The sequence below is a fragment of the Lutra lutra genome, chromosome 5, assembly GCF_902655055.1.
Source record: "Lutra lutra chromosome 5, mLutLut1.2, whole genome shotgun sequence".
In the NCBI taxonomy this organism is placed as follows: Eukaryota; Metazoa; Chordata; class Mammalia; order Carnivora; family Mustelidae; genus Lutra; species Lutra lutra.
In genome coordinates this window covers 14394149-14416315 of record NC_062282.1, presented here as the reverse complement: position 1 = coordinate 14416315, position 22167 = coordinate 14394149, and the positions used below count along the sequence as shown (strand labels likewise).

The following is a 22167-nucleotide window of genomic DNA, read 5'->3' as shown; positions in this document are numbered from 1 at the left end:
CCTCTCTCTCTCTCTGCCTGCTCTGCTTACTTGTGATCTCTGTCTGTCAAATAAATAAATAAAATCTTAAAAAAAATAAAATAAAAAGGTTTCACCTAAAAAAAATTACATACAGGTGAGATGTAGAGCAAGTGTAATTCTTATACATCACTGATGAGATTGTCAATTTGTCCAACACTTTGGAAAACAATTCGGCGGTATCTATGAAAGCCAAACATACTGACTCCATGACCCCAAGGCATGCGCCCAATGGAAGAAAGTAGATTTGTCAGCAAAAGACATGTGATAGAACATTCCTAACAGTCCCAAACTGAAAATAACACCAACAGCCATCTACAGAAAAAAATTAATCTGATTAAGTAACCTGAGATATACTCATATGATGGTATAATATTCAGTAATAGAAATGAAGAAACCATAATTAGTCACAAAAACATCCACAGTCTCACAAATGCAGCATTGAGTAAAAGACGCTAAGTACACGTAAATAGGTATTGTATGACTCCACTTAAATAAAATTCCAAACTTGGAGAATCTAACCTATGCTGTTAGAAGATAGTACCTTGGCTACTTTGGGGCTGTCAGGGGCAGGAACGGGGTTCCAGGAGAGTCTGTGGAGGAATAGTAATATTTTGTGTTGTATGCAGTGCTAGTTATACAGGTTGTTCATTCTAAAAAATACATAAACTGTATGCTTATGATTTGTGCACTTTTCCATAAGCAGTTTACCTTTTATTAACAGTTTACTATTATGAATGGGACAACCTATTTTGATTTTTATGGTGGCCTTCCTGGTGTTGATTTTTAGCATCGAGGTAAAGCCGTTGCGAAGCCTCTGTTCCATCTGAGACCAGAGCATCAGTTTTGAGAACTCAGGAGCATGAGGGCAGGTGCCCGTGTACAAAGCCTTGGGTGCCAGTGTTTCAGGCAGCCTCCCTTCACAAAGAGCCTAGACTCCTACACGTTCCAGCCTGACATTGGACACGACTCTCATCTCCATCACAAGCTAACACTTTATGAAACCTTTATATTTCCGAAATTAGACAATAGGCCCTGAAATAATTTAACAACACAAGCCTCTTTTTGTTTTCCTTTTGACATCCCGCTACTTCACCAAGGTTTGGAGACAGGAGAATCTTCACATTTGACAGTGACAACGACAACAAGCTCACATAGTCTGTCCTGAGTGCTCCTTTCTGTAGGGAACGTTACAAAGGCATTGATTATACCCTGAACGGCTTTATTTCTGTTCGACAGAAGCATAAAGTGTCTCCTCCAAGAAAGGCTGTCTGTATGCAGTAGGACGAAGCCAGGGCTCTCCGGCAGACAGGCTTTGACGATGCAGCACTTAGCAGCATGGGGCCAGCCTCATCGGCTGTGGACATATTCAGAGCAGCCTCGTGAAAGCCCCAGGACTGCTGTGCCGGCAGCTGCTCACAAGCGATGAAGCCCCAATCCTGACAGCACCCTGTTTTCAGTGCCCCACACCATCTTTTGAGAGGCTGGGGCTCTGTTGCCAGGAAGGCGCATGGCCAGGAAGGGATTGATTAAGCAGACCGTGACTAGACATAAATAGCCCCTCATTATGTGGACACCTCGTACAGGCGCAGATGACAATCCTCTCTATCACAGAGCAGGGATGTTTAAATTAGGTACAAAGCAGATCATGGCCACAATGCCTGAACGATGTGAATTCACTGGGAAACCCATTTTTACAGCTGTAAAAAAAATAAAGGCATAGGTTAGGATGCTTCAAAGAAGAAATCTTTATTTTAAAGCACACGTCATCACATGCTTTCTAAAGAGTCATTAAATACTTTATGATACCTGCCTCAGTGAGTCATAAGAAAATAGGACGTTTTGTAGGTGTAGTCCAAGGTTAGATGTAATTCTAGGAGTGGAAAGATCATAGACTTAGAAGTCCAGAAACAAGGATCCCCAGGTGTTCCGTTGATTACCCCCCGGGGGACTTTGGGCAAGTCACTTCCAAGGAAAATGGAAAACCGATAGCTGCTCTGAACCATCACTCTGAAATTGTTGACAGTACATGGAATAGCACGTACTATTTATAGCATTCATATATTGTATTTATATATTTATTTATACATTGTATATATTGTATTTTATATATTTATATATGGTATATTTACATATTGTAAAGAGTTCTAAAAAGGTAAGTTTTTAACATATGGCTATAACTAAGATGATCGCCATTGAGTAATCTATATTAATATTTCTGGGACAACTTATATAATTAACGCATAAGACTAAACAAACATTTCAACACGTTCAATTTCAGAAGCTACAAAATATCACTTCCTCAGAGATAAAATACACTTCCTGTATTTTAATAAAGCTTCCTTCTGGCTTTCATCTCCAAAACCCTCGTGTTTTGGCTGCCACCTGTGCATAGATTCCTGTTTTTATAATGCCTGTATTTCAGGGCCCTAACTGAATAGTAATCTCTTATTTTCACTAATTTCCTTAAAAGATTGTCTTTAAAAATCTAAACAGTTGAGTGTTGTCTTTTTTTTTCCTCAGCATGATACTTAATTCTCGATTTATAACCTACAAACAAATCCAAACATATATTTTTCTTTTTATAACCCTGCCTGTATTTACCAAGATTTCCAGAATGTCCTAGATAGCACTGGCATTTTCATAATAAACTTCTATGAGAGGAATCATTATAAATCTCTCTCTCTCTCTCTCTCTCTCTCTCCCCCTCTCTCCTACACACGCACAGCAATGAATATGATCCATTTCTCTTCCCAAAACACACAGTAGCAATCTTGTTTCTTAAAGCATGTCGTACACAAAGGACAATCCAGAAAATGTAATTTAATTTTTAAATTAAACCTTCATTTCTATTTAATTGTACATCACACCTTCCTCAGTGCTGAAACATAATGAAAAAGAAGCAATTTCAAACGTGCTTAAAGGTCTTGCACTGCTCCAAAGTAGAACTCGTTTCCATAGCAACTGGCATACCACCCTCTATTTATTCCAAATAAATGACAAATCAAAAGTGCAGCTGTAATATCGGGGATTTCTATTTCTCCTCACACAATACAAAGCTCCAAATGCCTCCACTAGCATGGTTACCCCTTGCAATAACCTAATAAGAGAAAAAAAGCATGCTTTCAGAACGTGGTCTGCGGCTGCAGTTGTCTGCCACGTGATGACTGTCACAATAACCTTGACTTCTATTCTGTAAAATGCCCTTGGGTGAGAAAGCAAAACGGAAGGCATTATTTTCATGATGTTAGATATTTTACACTGCAAATGAGATTTGTTTGTCTTAACCTAAGGAGCAAATCAAATTCCAAATTACATCATCTAATAGCTCCTGCTGCGATATGCCGTCAACAGGATTATTGATTTGGAAACCCAACATCTGCAAAACGCTAACCTGATCTATTAGGCTAAACAAAGGCTTTAAGGCTCAGCTGGTCCCTTTTTGCCGCCTCCATCACGCTTTCCTTTAAATGAGCTCCAGCCCCGGAGACAGGAAAAGAGGCTGGTGAGAGCCCATCAAGCTAGTGACCATATGGGAGAACATCTATCCTGCCTAGTGCAAGACTTGCACTCCGTTCACTTACTCACTTCCAATCCTTCTCTGTGTCTTTAAGTGTGCGTGCGGGAGGTGGGAGAGTGGTTCCCACATACATATACACACACACGCTCCTTCCCAGTGAACCCCAGAACTGTGGTGCTTGAGGAAAAAAAGAATGGCTGTACCTTCCCCATTGCAACTTATTTATAAGTCTTCTCATGTAAATATTAAAGAAAATTAAATATACTTTCAAATAGAGAAAGAGAATGTAATCTCATACCAATGTCTTTTAAAAGATGACACCGTAAGTCAGAAATAGTGACTGACATTGTCAGCTTTTAATCTTTGTTTATCATGTAATTGGTATATCATTTTGTTTTTTATTTTTTATTAATCTTTATTTATCATTTCATCTTTGTTTATCATTTCATTTAAAAATATGCTTAAAGATCTAGGTATAAGTCATCAGCATAACTCCAATGATATTGTTTGGGATCAGTAATCAACAAATACGTTTTTATTTACCAATTTCAGAGTTAAAATGACAAATTCAGACACACACGTATGCCTACATACAGCCACACGTTTTGCTGCAGAACTTATCTTCTGCAAGAAAGATGTGGGGCCTCCAGGGAAACCAGAGGCCGTGGTCTGTTGTCGCCTTCTGCCTGCTTGTGCTCTGTGAAAACAGGGCCCATGTCCGTGTCAGCACCAAGACCTTATGATCACTTCACCCATTGTTTGCCAGCAAGGCTTCGTCATGCATACGAAGAGTTGTGAGTGGAACTAGTTCACAATGAGCTGTTAATCTCTTTGTGATTTCCTATATCACTGTTCTTTGACACCTCTATTTATTTCTGTCACAGCAATTAATGCAGAAGGTCGGGGCAAACATAGTGGAGGGGCAAACATGGAGATTCTTTAAAACTCTTCATGGTAAGTCCTGAATATACCAAAACATATGGATTCCTTAATAAACAGAACACAATTTCTCTTCTTCAAAATGGATATACTTCACCAAAGCCGGCACTAGAGATCTGTTTAAACTCATAATTAGCAAGGTCTTTACCCAAAGATTTAGCAAAATATCAACTATATGCTAATCACTTCATTAAATATTGATGTATTGCTAAAATCATGTGTTAAGATTTAATCAAATAGCGACAGATAAATCAAGCTGCCATATAATTAGCTAAAAATTACCAAAGAATCCAATACGATGCATAGCAATTTTTTTTTAATTAACCACCTACACTTACTCAATAAAACACTCTTTAGCTATTTGAATATATCAAATTTAATGAAAATAGATATAAAATTCTGGACTGGAACATTTTACAGGAACAACCCTAAAATTTACCTTTGAGTTGTCTGTTGTTCAATGAAGTAATGTAAACAAGATTGTAGAGGACATATTTAATTCACACGATGAAGGAGGTTTTCACATATAAATGATGCAGTTTTTTGTGTTAAGGATTGATGCTAACTAAGCAGGGCTTCGGTTAAGACCCAGGTAAAGCTGAGGCTCTTGATTCAGAGAAGCATTTGGTTTTGATTCTTGTTCCAGCGCTGGGAGGCTTGGTTTGCCTGAGCAATTTATTTAACTTCTCACCATTGGTCCCATCCTCTGTAACTACAGGCTAAGCAAGATCTGTCTTGTGGTGTTACTGTGAGACGTAAGTGAAGATATGTAAGTAAAACAACTCTGCAGGGCCTAACACACAGTAAACATTGGTGAAGTTCTTTGCCCGCAATCCAGCTTCTTCTAATACAAACTGAGCCTGGGGAAAATTGGAAAGTAAGGTAATCTATTCCTCCTAACTCTCCACTCACTGCCCTACTATTACCTCGGTTCTATCTCATCCTCAATGGAGAGTCTCTCGGCCTCTTCAGAAATCGTGGGCTTTATGGGGTATGGAGGAAGTGGAGAGATGTTATTTTTAAGAACAAACTTAAGACCTGGAACTTTCAAAAAAGTTCATCCAATGCTAGTGTATATGGAGTAAAACACTAAATGATCTCATTATACTCGTTCTTAAATTAATTTTTATTTTCATCATGACTAGACAAGTGCATAGTTTTAAAAATCAAATGAATGAAGAAGGATATAACAAAAAACAGCAGACCTTGACCTTCATATATGCAATTTCCTGTTTACTCATCACAGGCAATGACTTTCAGCTCTTTATCCCATCTAGTTCATGTCCTACTCCTCACTGAGGTACTTACACTGCTATTTTTTTCTTAAGTCTTTGATGGTAACTTACTAATTCTCTACTATGAGATATGAGGATACAGATATCTTTTTTCCTACCCCAACTATATATACACATGCATACACATCCCCTCTGTCCTAGCTCTGAAATATTTTACTATAATTTTGGTCAACTCAGTAGTTAGCATTTATGATTTCCTTCTTTTATACAGCTTTGAATTTTCACTGAAATTAATACTTACATCTCCGCTGCTTTCCCTATTTACTACACCAAACACATTAATTAACTGACTTCTTTCTTGGCAACGCCTCTTCTGGAGCCCTCTTTCTTCGATTCCGGTTGGAAACTGCCTCTGCCTAAGCCAGATGCACAGTTGTGGGAGAACAGTTATCGCCATTTAAAAACACCCTTACCTTTCCTTCTGCACTAGATTCTTTGTGTTTTCCCTCTCATGATTATGTCACAGTGTACAAGACTCTTTCCTGCTAGTAGATTCACTCTAGAGACTCTCCATACTGATGTGAGGAAGGATGTGGCTGTGTTGGGAAAGTTCACAGGGTTGGGAACTAGGAGCAGATTCTAGCTCCTCTAGGAGCTCAGGAAGTCTCCAGTCAACAGGCAGCCAGAAGCTAAGAGTCTCAGTCCTGCAACTACAAGTGAATGAATTCTGTCTATAATAATATGTGTTGAACTCTGTCAACAATAAGAGTGTTGCTTAGCAACACGCTTCCCCAGTCAAGCATATAGATATAAAAGTAGCCCAACTCACACTTTAATTACAGCCATATAGGACCCACAGCTGAATACCCAGCTCTGTCACTGAAGGACTCCTGACCCGGGACAAACACTGGTAAAAAATTAATATGTATGTTTTAAACAACTGAGTTTATCATAATTTGTTCACAACATAGGAAAATGGACATTCTTTTCCTTTCCAAATTCCTTTTCTTATTTGTTCATTTTAGATGTCTATATCCAGTTTAAAAGATTTTAAAAATATTATCTGATTCTCAGTTATCCCCTTTGGTTTGATCATTCCACCTCCCCTTAATGACTGGGATTTTTCCCCTGTATGGGTTTTTCCATGGCTCTGGCATAATTTTCTCACCAACCAATATTTCCCTGGGGCTGGTTATATGGCTCTGTCCAGGAAGAAACTATTGGTTTTCTCAATCAGAATACTGTATGATACCAGCTTCTTATCTCTAGTTTAAGGTTAATTATAATGATAACAACAACCAAAAGTCTTCTCAGTAGGATGCCAGAAGCAAGTGCTTTAAGGTATACAATATTCAACACTGGACTCACTTATCCTAGATATTACCTAAATCTTTCACCTTAAGAAATGTATGAGACAGTATTTGATAGACCATGGTTCAGCAGCAAATTAATCCTAAAATTTAAGTAGCTTAATACCACAAAAGTTTAACTCTCAAGCACACATGATCTGATGTAGGTGAGATGATGCTCTGACCAGGTGTGCTCTGTGCGATGATTCCAGGTCCAGGTTGCTTCCATTGTGTTGGGTCACTGTCACCATTTCAACAGGTGGTTTCCATCTTCAACAGCCAAAGGGAAAATGAAGAACAGAAGAAGCAGGCAAAATGGGCATAAGACCAGACATAGGACTCGCATTTAATCAGTCTCAGTTATATGGCTATAACATAATTACAAGGGAAGATGGGACAGAGAAAGGAATGCATCAGTATTTAGTGGGTGCTGCTTACCCTGGAAATAAAAAGCATTGCTTATTTCTAATAATAACTGTTTCCTAAATAGAAGAGTATAGATCTTAAGCATTTTGTTTTAAACATTAAAATTAAAGTGAATTCATTTAATTTTTAAAAACTTCCCCAGTGGCATTTGAAGTGATATAAATATCAGAGCAAGAAACCTGGCAACATATGTGGCATTGAATTGAGTTTTGAGAAGTTTATTACTTTAGCAGTGAGGTTAAGGTACCCCTAGAGTGAAGTCTGTGTATCCTAATAAGATGAAAGCAAACTTCAGAAAAATGAAAATTATTTCCCCCTGGCCCCTCCAATTAACTCTAAGCTAGGGGGAAAAAAAAAGCAAAGCATAATGAAAGGATCCCAGCAACAAAATATGTAAAATTCGCAATGCCTGGCATACAAGTAGAAATTTCCAGGCACAGAAAATTATAACCCAGAACCTACCATGAAAGAAAAAAAGAAAGAGGAAAGAGAGAGAGAGCAAGAGAAAGGAAGGAAGGAAGGAAGGAAGGAAGAAAGAAACAGAGCTAGAAGCAACAGAGATGATGAATGAGGCAGGGAACTGAAGCTATTTTAAATCCTACAAATACAGTAAAGAATATAAAAGGAAGTATGAATATCATAAGGAGAGAAGTATATATGAGTGAAGCTCTAGATATGAAAGTAAAATATCTAAATAAAAAGTATTCGGAAAAGGATTACCAGAGATTATAGATAAAGTGAAAGAAAATAGCTATAAACTTTAAGAAATTATCCAAAATAAAGTGCTAAAAAGAAAATCTGGAAAATGAAAATGAGCAAGGCATAAGTGGCCTGTGGAAAATAGTAAGCAGTCTAACATATGTGTGATTCAGATCCCAGAAGAAGAAGAAAGAGGAAAACACACACAAAGATAAGGGGAAAGGAAGAAATAATGGCTGATTTCCTGAAATTTTTATAAAACTTTGAGACCATTGAAACTAAAGAAGCTCAAGAAACTCCAAGCATAAGAAATAAATAGGAAATCATACTAAGCCACATTGTAAGAACATTCCTTAAACTTATGGGCAAAAAAAAAAAAAAAATCATAAAAGCAGTCAGAGCTGGAGGGAGGATACTTTATATAGAGAGAGGAACAAAGACTAAAATGATAGCCAACTTCCTGTCAAAATTATCCAGGCCAAAAGATAATTGACCAGCATCTTTAAAGTACTGAGAAAAGTATATATGCTCAAGCCAGAAATATATGCTTAGTGAAAATATTTTTCATAAAAGAAAATGAAAAAATTTTTAAAGATTTTTATTTATTTATTTGACACAGAGAGAGAGATCACAAGCAGGCAGAGAGGCAGGCAGAGACGGGGTGCGGGGGCAGGGGATCAGGCTCCCTGCTGAGCAGAAAGCCCAGGGAGAGGCTTGATCCCAGGACCCTGAGATCATGAAGCAAATGGAAGGCAGAGGCTTAACCCACTGAGCCACCCAGGTGCCCCAAAAATGAGAAACTTTTTAAGATAAACAACAGCTGAGTGAATTCCTGGCCTGAATAATAGGGCAACTGGAAATGTTAAAGATAGCTCTTCTGGTGAAAAGATAACTATATCAGAGGGTAATGTGAACTTATTTAAAAGAATAAAGAGGTTCAGGAATAGAATATATATTGATAAACATGAAAAGTTTTCATGGTGAGCTTAGCATCACACAGAGAAATATTAAGTCACTATGTTGTGTACCTGAAACAGATGTAACGGTATGTGTCAGTTATACTCAAATAGAAAATCTTTAAAAATAACTAAATAAAAGGGATTGTTGTGTGTTTTCATTTCTTAACTTAATGGAAAGAATATTATTTAAAAGAAAATAATAATAATAAAATGGTGGGGTTTATAACATTTAAAAATAAAAGAGCTGACAACAATAACAAAAATGATCAGATGTATAAATGAAAGCATATTTTGTTCTACTACTACACTGTACTGTACATACATTATTATTGAGGTATATTGTGATAAATTGATGTATATGGTAAACCTAAAGCAATCACTGGAAGAATAGAGCAAAGAGGTAGATATAAGCTAGTGGTAGGGAGAAAATGAAACTCCCAAAACATTCATTAATCCAAAATCTGGCAGAAAAATGAAGAAAGGGAACAAAGAACAGATGATATGCATAGAAAACAAATAGCAAGATGGTAGAATTAGATCCAACCATATTCATGATTATGTTAAATATAGACTAAACACCCGAATTAATAAGCAAAGTTTGTCAGAGTGGATTTTTTTTAAGGTTTTTTTTTTTTTTTAATTTGACAGAGAGAGAGATCATAAGTAGGCAGAGAGGCATGCAGAGAGATAGGGGGAAGCAAGCTCCCCGTTGAGCAGAGAGTCTGATGTGGGACTTGATCCCAGGACCCTGAGATCATGACCTGAGCCAAAGTCAGAGGCTTAACCCACTGAAGCCACCCAGGTGCTCCAGATTGGATTTTTTAAAAGATTTATTTAGTTATTTGAGAAAGAGAAGGAGAGAGAGAGAGTAAGAGGGGCAGGGGCAGAGTAAGAGGGAGAGAGAATCTTAAGCAGGCTCCTCACCCAGTGGGAAGCCTGATGTAGAGGCCCTAGCTGAGCCTGTTCCAGAGCTCGACCTCAGGACCCTGAAATCATGACCCTGAGAACATGACCTGAACTAAAACCGAGAGTCAGACATTTAACCAACTGAGCCATCCAGGTACCCCAGATTGGATGTTTTTTAAGCAAGATTAAAATATATGCCATGTATATGACCTCATTTTACATATAAAGATACAGGACAGTAAAGCAAACAAACAAACAAAGAACAAACAAACAGATAAAGTCACAGCCTTCAGACCCTTATCAGAGAAAGCCTGGGGAACTTAAGTAATATTAGACAAAGTAAACTTTAGAACAACAAATATTACCAGGCATGAAGAGGAACATTTCATTGAGATAAAATGGTCGATTCATTGAGAAGAGTTAATAATTCTAAATACATGTGTTTAATAGTAAAAGCTTTGAAACACATAAAGTAAAAAGGACTCCACTAAAATAGGAAATAAATAATTGCTCAAAGATTTCAACTCTTCCTCAGTTACTGACAGAACAAGCAGACTAAAAATCAGTAAGGATACTGAAATGGCTTTGTAATGTGTCCACTTCTCTACGTTGAATCTCATTTCCCAGTATTCCCTTGCTTGCATGTTTCCAGTTCCCATGGGCCACCAAAAAGGCTTTGGGATAGTTGGAGGGTGGACGGGAAGCCACAGCTGTTTTGAAGCCCACGCACCATTATTGCTCATCTGGTAACTACTTCATTGGCATGAAGCGGTAACTGGGTCTGCAACTGCGGGCCCTTTTCCTGGACCCTCGTTCAGCTTCTCTCACCCCTGGACCAGGGTTCGTTCAGCTCTGTGTGGAACATTCCCTGCTTCTGCAAAAACCCTCTCTTCACCCGGGTCAGAGAGAACAAGAATAAGTCTGTCCTCGTGAACTGGAATTCCAGCTCATGCTAGTGGGGTGCACTCTGCCCTGATTTCTATCACTTTTAACTCATCTTTTCTTACTGATGCCCTTTTTCAGGGAACTTGAGGTTTTAACAATAGTTGTGGAGACATAGACAATAACCTTACAGAGACTGTTTAACCAGGTTTCCCAATGGTGTAAGGTGAATTTTCTGAAGCAAATCAATTTATCTCTCTTTCTCTCTATCTATCATCTATCTATCTCATAATGATTTTGCTTCTTTGGTTGAACCCTGATACAGTTACAGAAGACTTATACCTTATCAATCAATTTGTCCTAATTAACATTTACAAAATACTTAACAGGCATAAAACAGGTACTTTCCTATATTCACCAAGATAGCCACATTGTGGTCCATAACATAGGTTTCAATACATTGTAAAAGATTAAAATCATGGAGATGTCTTCTCTGCATGCACATTCTCAGGCATCTGTGGGCACCCACACACACACACACACACACACACACACCAGAATTGAACTAGAAATCAATAACAGAGATATCTGGAAAATTACTAAATATTTACAAGGTAAGTAAAATACTTTTAAGTAAAATTGTAAGATAAAATACATAACACTTGGCTAAATGTGAATTGCAGATCTCCAATGAGACTTTTTAGTATAAACAGCACTCAAATATTGCATGGCACATACTATATTTAAAAAATTTTATCTGAGGGGCGCCTGGGTGGCTCAGTGGGTTAAGCCTCTGCCTTCAGCTCAGGTCATGATCTCAGGGTCCTGGGATCCAGTCCCGCATCGGGCTCTCTGCTAGGCAGGGGGCCTGCTTCCTCCTCTCTCTCCCTCTCTCTCTCTCTCTCTGCCTGCCTCTCTGCCTACTTGTGATCTCTCTGTCAAATAAATAAAATCTTAAAAAAAATTTATCTGAAATTCAATCTGGATATTTGTGTTTTGGGTCTTCTAAATAGGGCATTCCTACTTCTTAGTCATTTGTGAATCAAATAGAAATTCAAAAGAACATTAATAGCAACTATTTTGAATTCTATGAAAATGAAAATACAACATATCAGAAATTGTGAGATGCATCAAAATGTTGATTGCAGGTAGGTTTATAGTTAAGTTATATTTCTAAATACTTGAGAAATATATACATATTTATATGTTTATATAAATATATATTTAAGAAATATAACATAACTTTTGATATTTTTATGCTTATATTTGTTAAAGCTAAAAGTCTGAATTCAATTATCTAAGATTCCACTGCAAAAATTGGAAAAGGGGGATGAAATAAAATCCCAGGTTAAGCAGAGGCTAATAAAAATAAGAGCAAAGTATCAGTGGATTAGAAAGTCACCAAATGATAAAGAAAAATTTATGAAACCTAAAGCTGTCTCTGAAAAGATCAATTAAATGTATAAATCTCTAGTTATCTATTAAGAAAAGAGACAAAATGCCAATTATCAATACCAAGGATAAAAGAGAGGACATTGTTATGGAGCCTACAGACATTAAAAAGACAATAAGGAAATACTACAAATAATTTATGCTAATAGCTTTAACAACTCACAATGAAATAGACAAAATCCTTGAAGCCACAACCAACAAAGTTCACTCAACAAGAAATAAATAACCTAAATAGCACTGTACCTTTTAAAGGAATTGAATTCATAATTGGACCTTCCCACAAAGAAAACTCCACGTCCATATGACTTTCTCATAAATTCTACCATTCACTTAAGGAAAAAAAACACTGCCAATCTTATAGAAAATCTTCTATAAAATAGAAGGGAATACTTTACTATTCACTTTATGAAGCCAAGATGACACTGGCATCAAAATGAGAATGTCTTTAAAAGAAAAGAAAACCAGAGGCCAATATCCCATGCAAACAGAGACACAAAAATTGTAAACAAACCTTACCAAATATAATAAATAATATATAAAATATGAATACATCATGACCAACTGGGCTTTAATGCCAGGAGTGATAAGTTGGTTTTACATTAAAAATTCAATCAGTGTGATTCCAAACCATATCAGAAGGCTAAAAAACAAATTAAAAATTATACATGATCAATTCAATAAATGCAAAAAAATTATTCAAATAAATCAAAAATCATTTATGATTACAACATCTCCTTGTAACAAATGAAAAATTTGTTGGAACTTCCTTGGCTGGATAAAGAACATCTATGCAAACTTGCAATAACATCACTTTGGTGAAATAGAAAACACCTTCCCTTAAGATCTAGGACAAGGTAAGAGCTCCTGGGTGGCTCAGTCGGTTAAGTGGCTGACTCCTGGTTTCTGCTCAAATCATGATCTTGTGGTCCTGGGATCTAATGTCTCATGGGCCTCCCCAGTCAGCAGAGAGTTTGTTTCCCCTCTCCCTCTCCTTCTGCCCCTCCCCAGCCCCTTTTGCACTCTCTCTCTCTCAAATAAATACATCTTAAAAAAAAAAAAAAAAGATACAGGACAAGGTAATGATATCCATTATCATCACCTCTGTTGAATCAAGAAATTAAAACACCAGTCAGATTGTGTCAGGGCATACGGTGATACCCTCATTTTAATTTAATTACCTCTTTAGAAGCCCTACATCCAAATGCAGTCATATTCTGAAGTACTGGCAGTTCGACATTTTTACACATGAATTTTGGGAGACAGTATTTAGTCCATAAAAGCCATATTTTTAAAAACACACCTCAAGTTCATTTCAAAATTAATCATAGAGCTAAATTAAAAAAAACTATAAAATGCATAGATGAAAATAGGGGAAACTATTTAAACATTATATTAGACAAAGATAAAGACACAAGTAGCATTATTCATAAAGCAAAAAATTATAAATTTTATTTTATTAAATCTAAAAATCTTAACCCTTTGAAAATCAGTGTTAAAATAAAATTTAAAAAAAGAAAGGAAAATACAAATCACAGATAAGAGAAATGTCTAAAACTGTACTCTGATAAAAGACTTGTATCCGAATTTTTACAATGCAAAATTAGGAATAAAAAAAGCCCAGTGAAAAATGACTAGCAGGTTTTATCAGTCACTTCAGGAAAGAATGTATAGGAAAAGTCAAAATATATATTAAAAAAATGTTCAACACCACTGTTACTAGGAAAATGCAAATGAAAACATCAATAAGATATGTATTAACCAGAATGGCTGAAAATTAAAAAGAGTGACAGTAACAAATGTTGGCAAGAATGTGGAACAAATGGACCATCCACACTTCACTAGTGAGAATACATATGATACAATTTAGAAAACATTTGACAGTTTCTCCTGAAGATAAAGATATTGGTACCATATGACCCACCAAACACACTGGTAGAACTGACTCAGAAAAAACGTGTGATGTATGTCCACAAAAAGACTTCTACATACATGTCCAGAGAAGCTTTATTTGTGATTGATCAAACTGAAGCAGATCAAATGTCTGTCAACTACTGAATGGATTCAAAAACAGCAGTATATTGACACAATGAAATATTATTTTGCCAGAAAAGGGAATATACTAAAGACACATGTAAATTAGGGATGAATCTCAAAAGAATTTTTCTGTTATTAAAAAACAAGCGCAAGTGGAGTGAGGGGCTGAGGGAGAAGCAGACCCCCGCTGAGCAGGGATCCTGACTCGGGGCCCCATCCCGGAACTCTGGGATGTTTAACGCTTAACCGCTTAACCAACTGAGCCACCATGCATCCCTCAAAAGGATTTTTCTAAGTTAAAGAAGACCAACATGAAACACTACATACTTCATGATCCCATTAAATTAAATTCAAGAAAAGGTGGAAGTATAGTGACAGCAGATTAGTGCCTGCCTCAGGATGTGGCTAACAGAAAAAACTGCAAAGAAGCTCATGGAAACTTTGGGGGGGTGATGTAATGTTTTATATTCTGATCATTGTAATGGGCAAAGGACTATAGATATTTGTCAACGCTCATCAAATTTTATATAAAACCATTGGCTTTTTGAGTCCCTCCTTGAAGAATAGGAAAGTTTTACAATTTTTTCTCCCATTTTAGTTATTTTTTTTTTAAGATTTTATTTATTTATCTGACAGAGAGATTACAAGCAGACAGAGAGGCAGGCAGAGAGAGAGGAAGGGAAGCAGGCTCCCTGCTGGGCAGAGAGCCCCGATGCGGGGCTCGATCCCAGGACCCTGGGATCATGACCTGAGCCGAAGGCAGAGGCTTTAACCCCCTGAGCCACCCAAGTGCCCCTTTTCTCCCATTTTAAAAGCTCATCCTCATATATGTAGACCCCTGCAACAGAGTGAGCATACAACTGAGTAGTCAAAACACATGTGTTCCCAAAGTAGCAAATAGACAAGAAACCAGTTTACTATACAAGTTTGCTGTGGTGCTCACAGATGAGAAAGAAGTACTCTATCTTAAGGGCATCATAAAGTAGTGATACTCAGAGCATCCCTGTGTGGAAACCACTCTGGACCAATTCCTGAGCCTTCCAACAAAGAAACAATAATAAATAGGAGGAATTTGGAAGGGGGTGAAGCCCCAGGATTATACCAGGCAAGGTAAAAAAAGAAGTATTCTATTTCCTGCAGCTCCATTTCTCTTAGGCTGCTGTAGCCTAAGAGAAACAAATCAATTAAATTATATTCCCTAATGTCTTTAAAATTATGAAATGAGAATTCTACTCAATGTCTAAAACACAAACTCCTTATATAAAAACAAGTTTAATCATTGCAGTGACCATCACAGAAGAGTGAAGTTATAGCTAAAAATGTGTACTCAGCAGGAATTGTTTTTCTGAAGGGAAAAAGATTTCACACCTTAATTGCTCTGAATAAATGCTTCAGGGAAGCTGTAGCATCATTTGGTCACTGAATCAATCAGTATTTTTGCCTAACCTTTTCAACTGAGTGACATCCAGATTAATTCAAACTTTTAAGTAGCATGCCAGAGCTGTCCTTAGCATAAAATTCTGCACCTATACTATACAATAATTGTTAAAATTTGAGGTATTTTATGTAGAATACATAATGAAGCATTTATCATGCTATGTTATGTAACATGGTAAACAATTATTTACATACAGAAATGGTATGTAGAGAAGATGAATTTTTATCAAATATACAAAATTAATATTTTCATCAGAGAAAGAATAAAAGAAATCTTTTAAAAATTATTAACTCTATCAGTTTCTTAATCTGGTGTCCTCAAATTCCTTAAAATAGGTTGCAAATCTAATCTAAGAAGTTACACTTATTTTGAATTAAAAAAATCAATAAATCTAATTTGTCTTCAAAGAGTCTGTGACAAAAACATTGAGGATCACTTTGCCAGACAATCAGCATTTGTTAATAATGAAAGCAGAAACTGCTTAAAATCTCATTTTTATTTGTATCAATCAACATTTTGTGCTTTAATGTAAAGGGTTAGAACATTAACTAAATTTTAATTGTGATTTTAATATAAATTTAAATCTCATTGGTCAAGACAATAAAATATAGTAATTATAATAATAATAACAGCAAAAATGTATAGCAACTACCACCTCTCAGATATTGTTCTAAATGTTTCATGCATACCATCCCATCTATCTGTCACAGTAATCTTAGGGACTAGGTGCCATAATCCTCCCTTTTACAGATGTGAGAACGTGAGCATTTAGGAGGCTTGCCAAGACAACACAGGTGGTGAATGCCACAGTGGCAGTGTTGGAGCCAGGATTCAAACCCAGCCAGTCTTTCCCTATAGGCTGCTTCCAACCACCACATTAAGTCGTCTTTTAAACTCCATATGCTACGAAATTGACATCAGATTTTTCAATTTGTTCATTAAAATGCAATGTACTCAGGTTAATATCATAATAGGTATTATGACTTGCACTGAACAAGCATTTTCAGCTTCAGTAATCAACCTTGATGTTGAAGAATTTACATATATATTTACATTGATTTTAGATATACCTCGTTAGGAGTGATTCTTTACATGACCCTTCTAAGGCTTTGCATTATATAGCGTATCCATAAGGATAATATAGATTTGCACTTTATTGCACATAGTAAGTTACACATTTGAAACTAAGTCCATTTACAGCTTTTTATGAATGTGTCCATTTTAGATTAACATTATTTTTTCATTTGTTCTGTAAGAGCCAAGTCATTTAATTTTCTTTACATACGATTTAGATAATGACCATATCTTTGGACTGGGGATAGTTTTTTAAAGATAATATAGCTGTGTTAGAGCTGCAAATCTCATTATATACAATGAGCAAAGCTTTGGGCAATAACTAGCTTCCTATGGCACAGTATGCTCTTACAGCAGAGGCTGAAATATTCCTTCTTTTGTCAAAGTTGTTTCATTTGGGAGTTATCTAGTTATATCATGGTAATATAGTATGTAACTAAGAAATATTTTCTGGTTCCTACATAAAAAAAGTAAAGGATTTCTGTTTAAGTTTCATTATCTGAAATATGAGACATAACATCTTGAGCGTTTCCTGTGTTTGAAACATCATAGTGATCAATTCTTTATCACTAACACTCAAACCTCTATAAAATTATAGAGCTTGAATTTATAAGGGGATTTGGAATTCGTCACCAAATGCTCAAGAAATCATCACTTTAAGTGTTTGAATTCACTAACTGAAGACAAAATGTTTTTTAATTCAAAAAGTAGGAATCTTTTCAAATAAAGTAATGTTAAAGAAATCCTCATTCAATCTGAAATCTGTGAAATTATGGTGCCTTAATTTACAAAACATTAAAACTGGAAGAGGCATGGAATATCCCTTATAGATTTCCCCAAGTAGGCCAGGGTAAATGTGGACGTGTGTAAATCTAATGGATACATTGTTACATTTCCAAAGGGAAACAACATATTACATACATATATACGTTTTGTTATTTTTTAAGAACTATGAACTGGAGTCCAGTCCTTTCATTGTATAGATAAGAACAAGTCCAGAGAAATTCAATGACTCTAATAGGCAAAAAAATAAATTTTTCCCCCCAATTCCCAGTTCCTTATATATAATTTTAAGTAAAGGTTTAAAGCAATTTCTCATTGGCATATTTTTGTCTCTAAATACAATATTTGGACTTGCACTTTCTGTAGGATTCTACATTGTGTTATGTTTGATCCCATAAGTAATCATAGTCTTATATGACTGAATCTGTGAAGTCTTTAAATATTTTTACTGTGAAGAAAATATTATAACCATATCAATTTCATGAAGTATCATTCATTTAGTTTTTCCTGGATCTGATACTTTGAAAAGTGACAGAAGGAAGTTCACTTTTTTTCTTTTTTCTTTTTTTTTTTTTAGCACAGGATAAAATTGCCAATTTGAAATTCTTTGACTTTTTACAAGTTTGAATCAATCCTGAAATTCAAAATTACTTGCCATAGTCTCAGCCAATACCAAGAAGGTTCCTAGATAGTGTGTTGAAGTAACTGTGATTTCGGTCCTATTTTTCTCATCTCATCTTATTTGATCTCACTATCACTATACTCTTTAGCATTGGAAAATACCCATATGTAACTACCTAATTCTTGTTCTTCTAAGTTTTATACCATATTACAGTATATATACAAATTTTAAACTGGATTTACTATATTAAAAAATGTTTAGCCTAATGAAGAATTTAATACAGTAGAGAATCCATCACATAAGAATAGTGGCCTCAAGGCAGTACCAGAGAATTTGTAAGATTTATGGGAGTTTGGAAAACCTCCCAACTTCAAATCATAGCGTATGAAGCTCATCCAGTAATTTGGAATTGACCCCTTCCCCTTATAATTCGCATCCTTCCATCTTCTACATTCTACATTTTTTTATTCACCATTCTTCCTGTTAGACCTAAATGTCCTTAAATTCAAAGATTCACCTGTCTTTTCCTCTCCCTATCCACACCTTGTGTTACAGAAAGTGACTGTCCCAAAGTAGTTGCCCATTATTTAGAAGCCAAAAAGTGTCATGAGAGCACTTAGATAGTATCAGAGTTCATAACATGAAGAGATGACTCAGAATAGAGTGGGACAGGGAGTGGGGGGAGAGAAAAAGAACTGGAAAATCAGGAAAAACTTTGATGTAGAATGAGACATTTGAGTTATGCTTCAGCTGATAGGATACTCATGGGCTAAAATGCTAGAAGATTGACTTAAAAAAAAAGATTGAGCAAAGATAAATAATGAGGGTGTGGTATGTGTAAGGAAGAAGAATTACTCCTGTCTGGCAGGAATAGAGAGAAGAAAGCATAAAGGAAAAACAGGTTAATACTAGACTCTAGAATACTCTAGAATTTAAGAGGATTTATTTTAAACAATAAGTGAATTAATGAACTACATTTTAGAAAAATCAGTTTTTGCAGGACTTTGTAAAATGTTGTATAAGCAGGAAAGTTAAGAGACTGTTAACAATACAAGCTGGGATTCTGTCTCTGTCCTAAAGAAGCTAATAGCTGAGCAGATTTCATGTTTTCCATGATCATATGCCATGCTGAAAGGAAGATGTAAGTGAGTTTGGAAGTCTTGATTCTGTTTTCATTAACTTTGTGAACTTCAGTAGTCACATGACTTAGAGAGCTAAGTTTGTCTTATTAACTTGGAAAGTTAACAAATATTCGGCCTGCAACATGTGGTGGTGGAGAGAATCACATGAGAGAAAAAAGAAAGGTTATGAAAATCCCAATTCACAATAAAGCTAATTGTTTTTGTAATATTGGTTTAATGAATGACAAGGGCCTTCTGAACATATGGAGTTCAAATGATGAACTTCTAAAACAAGGACTGGTTCTTGTTTAAATGCATATCATTACATAAAAAATACATAGTGAATAAATCCAGCCTCATACCCATACACATCAGAAGAAACAATAGAACACTATAGCTACCAACATTTGAAAAAATATCTTTAGGTATTGTAAAGTTATAAATCAAACAATAATTAAATATCCACTTTAACATTCAACCTTATTGTCCTATTGAATTTTCATTACAAAAATATGTGTTTATCTAACCAAATGGACTAAATACTTTGAAGCAATCTAGTAAATACATCAGAAAATGACTTGGAATGCATTAAGTTTAATTTGTTCTTGGATGACTCTATTTCCAATAAAAATAATATTAATGAGACATGACCTGCAAGTGAGATTGTCTTACATTTAAATGAAAATATTTAAGAAAAACAGATCTGTTCTCTAAATAGATGTTCTCGTGACTACAGAAATCTGAATTTGGTGCCTGGAAAGTTTAATAGAATCCTATAATGCTGTTAATCTTCTGAAACCAGAAATAGTGAGCATTTCTTACTCAGGAGTCTGTTGTAAAATTTTCAGTGCTTTACCAGGCAAGTCAGATATGAAAGAAAGACGAAAGAAAGAAAGAAAGAAAGAAAGAAAGAAAGAAAGAAAGAAAGAAAGAAAGAAAGAAAAGAAAGAAAAGAAAGAAAGAGAGAAGAGAGAGAGAGGAAGGGAGGGAGGGAGGGAGAGAGGGGGGAAGAGAGAGAGAGAGAGAGAAAGGAAGGGAGGAAGGAAAAGGAAGAAAGGAAGGAAGAGAGGGAGAGAAAGAAAAGAAAGAAAGAAATTGCTGAAAATATTTTTCAGATTTCATGGATACTCCTTCAAGATTTATTTTAAAATATACTTAGTGTAATTTGTATCTCAAATTGATATATAATTTTTCTATTAATAAAATAATCTTCAATAAGTTATATTTATACTTAATTGCAAATAAATGCTCCATGGTAATTAAATGTAATTTCTATTTTGATAATGATTCTGTTATTTTCCTTAAGACATAGTCATTTCTTTATCTAATCTATAGCCTAGAGTATATACTTAGAACCAAGTGCTGTGTTGAATAGTAATAATACTTAATAATACATGCCCTTGCCCTTGGAAATTTTATGTTTAAGTGGGGACAAATGTACACTAGAGATATAAATGCTATCAGAAGATATTTAATTTGGACAATATCAAATGCTACATAATATTATAGCATTTTAAAGATTTTAACATCCTTGGAATAATATTTTTAATAAGCCATGATGTTCCTTCTATTTTGCATCCTCAAAATCTTTTTCTCGGTTTCTGACTTCCCCCCCAACCTCACTCCCATATACAGTCAACAAAAAGATCAAGGATAAAATGGTTAAGCAATCACTCCCCAGCACTGCCAAGAATCTGTTTTATGATATTACATGGGAATTGTCATGCATCCAAAACATTTAATAAGTGAGATAATAAACAAACCTAAGATTACCCTTAAACTCTTCAGTTAGAAAGCATAACAAGGTAAAATAATCTCAGGAACTAAAACCACAATGATTGGAACCAATTTAGGAACCAAACTGTCATGTATTTTCGAAGTTAAGAAACATCATATTTGGTTTTCCCATGGCCTCATGGTGTCTTATGTTTCATTAAACACTGACATTCTCTTCCTAACCACTTCTACCTCCAGATAATCATGTATTTTGTTAATACATGAAAAAGCTGATGAGAACCGAACATAAAGATGACTGTAACATGTCCATGAATATGACATGGACACATATGGAAAAAAGAAAGAAAAGAAAAAGTGCTGAATTTCATTATTAATGTAGAATGATTCTGATAAATATGGATTCTCTGTAAATACCTTTAGGAAGACTAATTCTTTATGTTTCCTAAGTGCCAGAGGATCTTGAAGCTTTTAGCCACATTTTAGTGGGACAGAGGTATATGACATGACTATAATATCATGCTTGAGTAATCTAACTGCTTGAGTTTGAATCCTGGTCTAATAGCTTACCCCATGTATGACCTCAGGCAAGTTACTTAACATTGTAGTGACTAAACTTCATGTAGAGGAAGAAATGGGGTAGGTTGCATTCTCACTCACCTTCATTCAACGCCTCCCCTTCTGGCCCCCGTTCTTGTGGAAGAACTACACATTCCCAACCTGTTGAACATAGTTATGATCATGTGACCTTTTCCAACCAATGAAGTGAGCACAGAAATGGCATATGTATCATGCTCAAACTGAAGGATCAGAGAAGCAACACAAGGTTCACAGGGACCTGTTCCTCTGCCACAATGTCTGACCATGTCCCAGACAACATGGGGTAGAGCCTTAGCAATCTCTCCTTGGATACACTGCATGAGAGGAACTTCTGTTCATCAAGCCACTGAGCCATTCCAGCTGTCTGTTGGTGCAC

The 22167-nt window shown here is 35.7% G+C and overlaps 1 long non-coding RNA gene across 1 annotated transcript; it reads right to left on the bottom strand.

Annotated features, from left to right (window-relative positions):
- Nucleotides 1-1245: 1245 nt before the first annotated feature.
- Nucleotides 1246-6420, bottom strand: LOC125100937 (uncharacterized). Its single transcript, XR_007127703.1, has 3 exons — nucleotides 6186-6420; nucleotides 4917-5223; nucleotides 1246-1718 (listed from the first exon to the last, which is right to left on the bottom strand). It is a non-coding gene; the product is annotated as an uncharacterized LOC125100937 (long non-coding RNA).
- Nucleotides 6421-22167: the final 15747 nt, after the last annotated feature.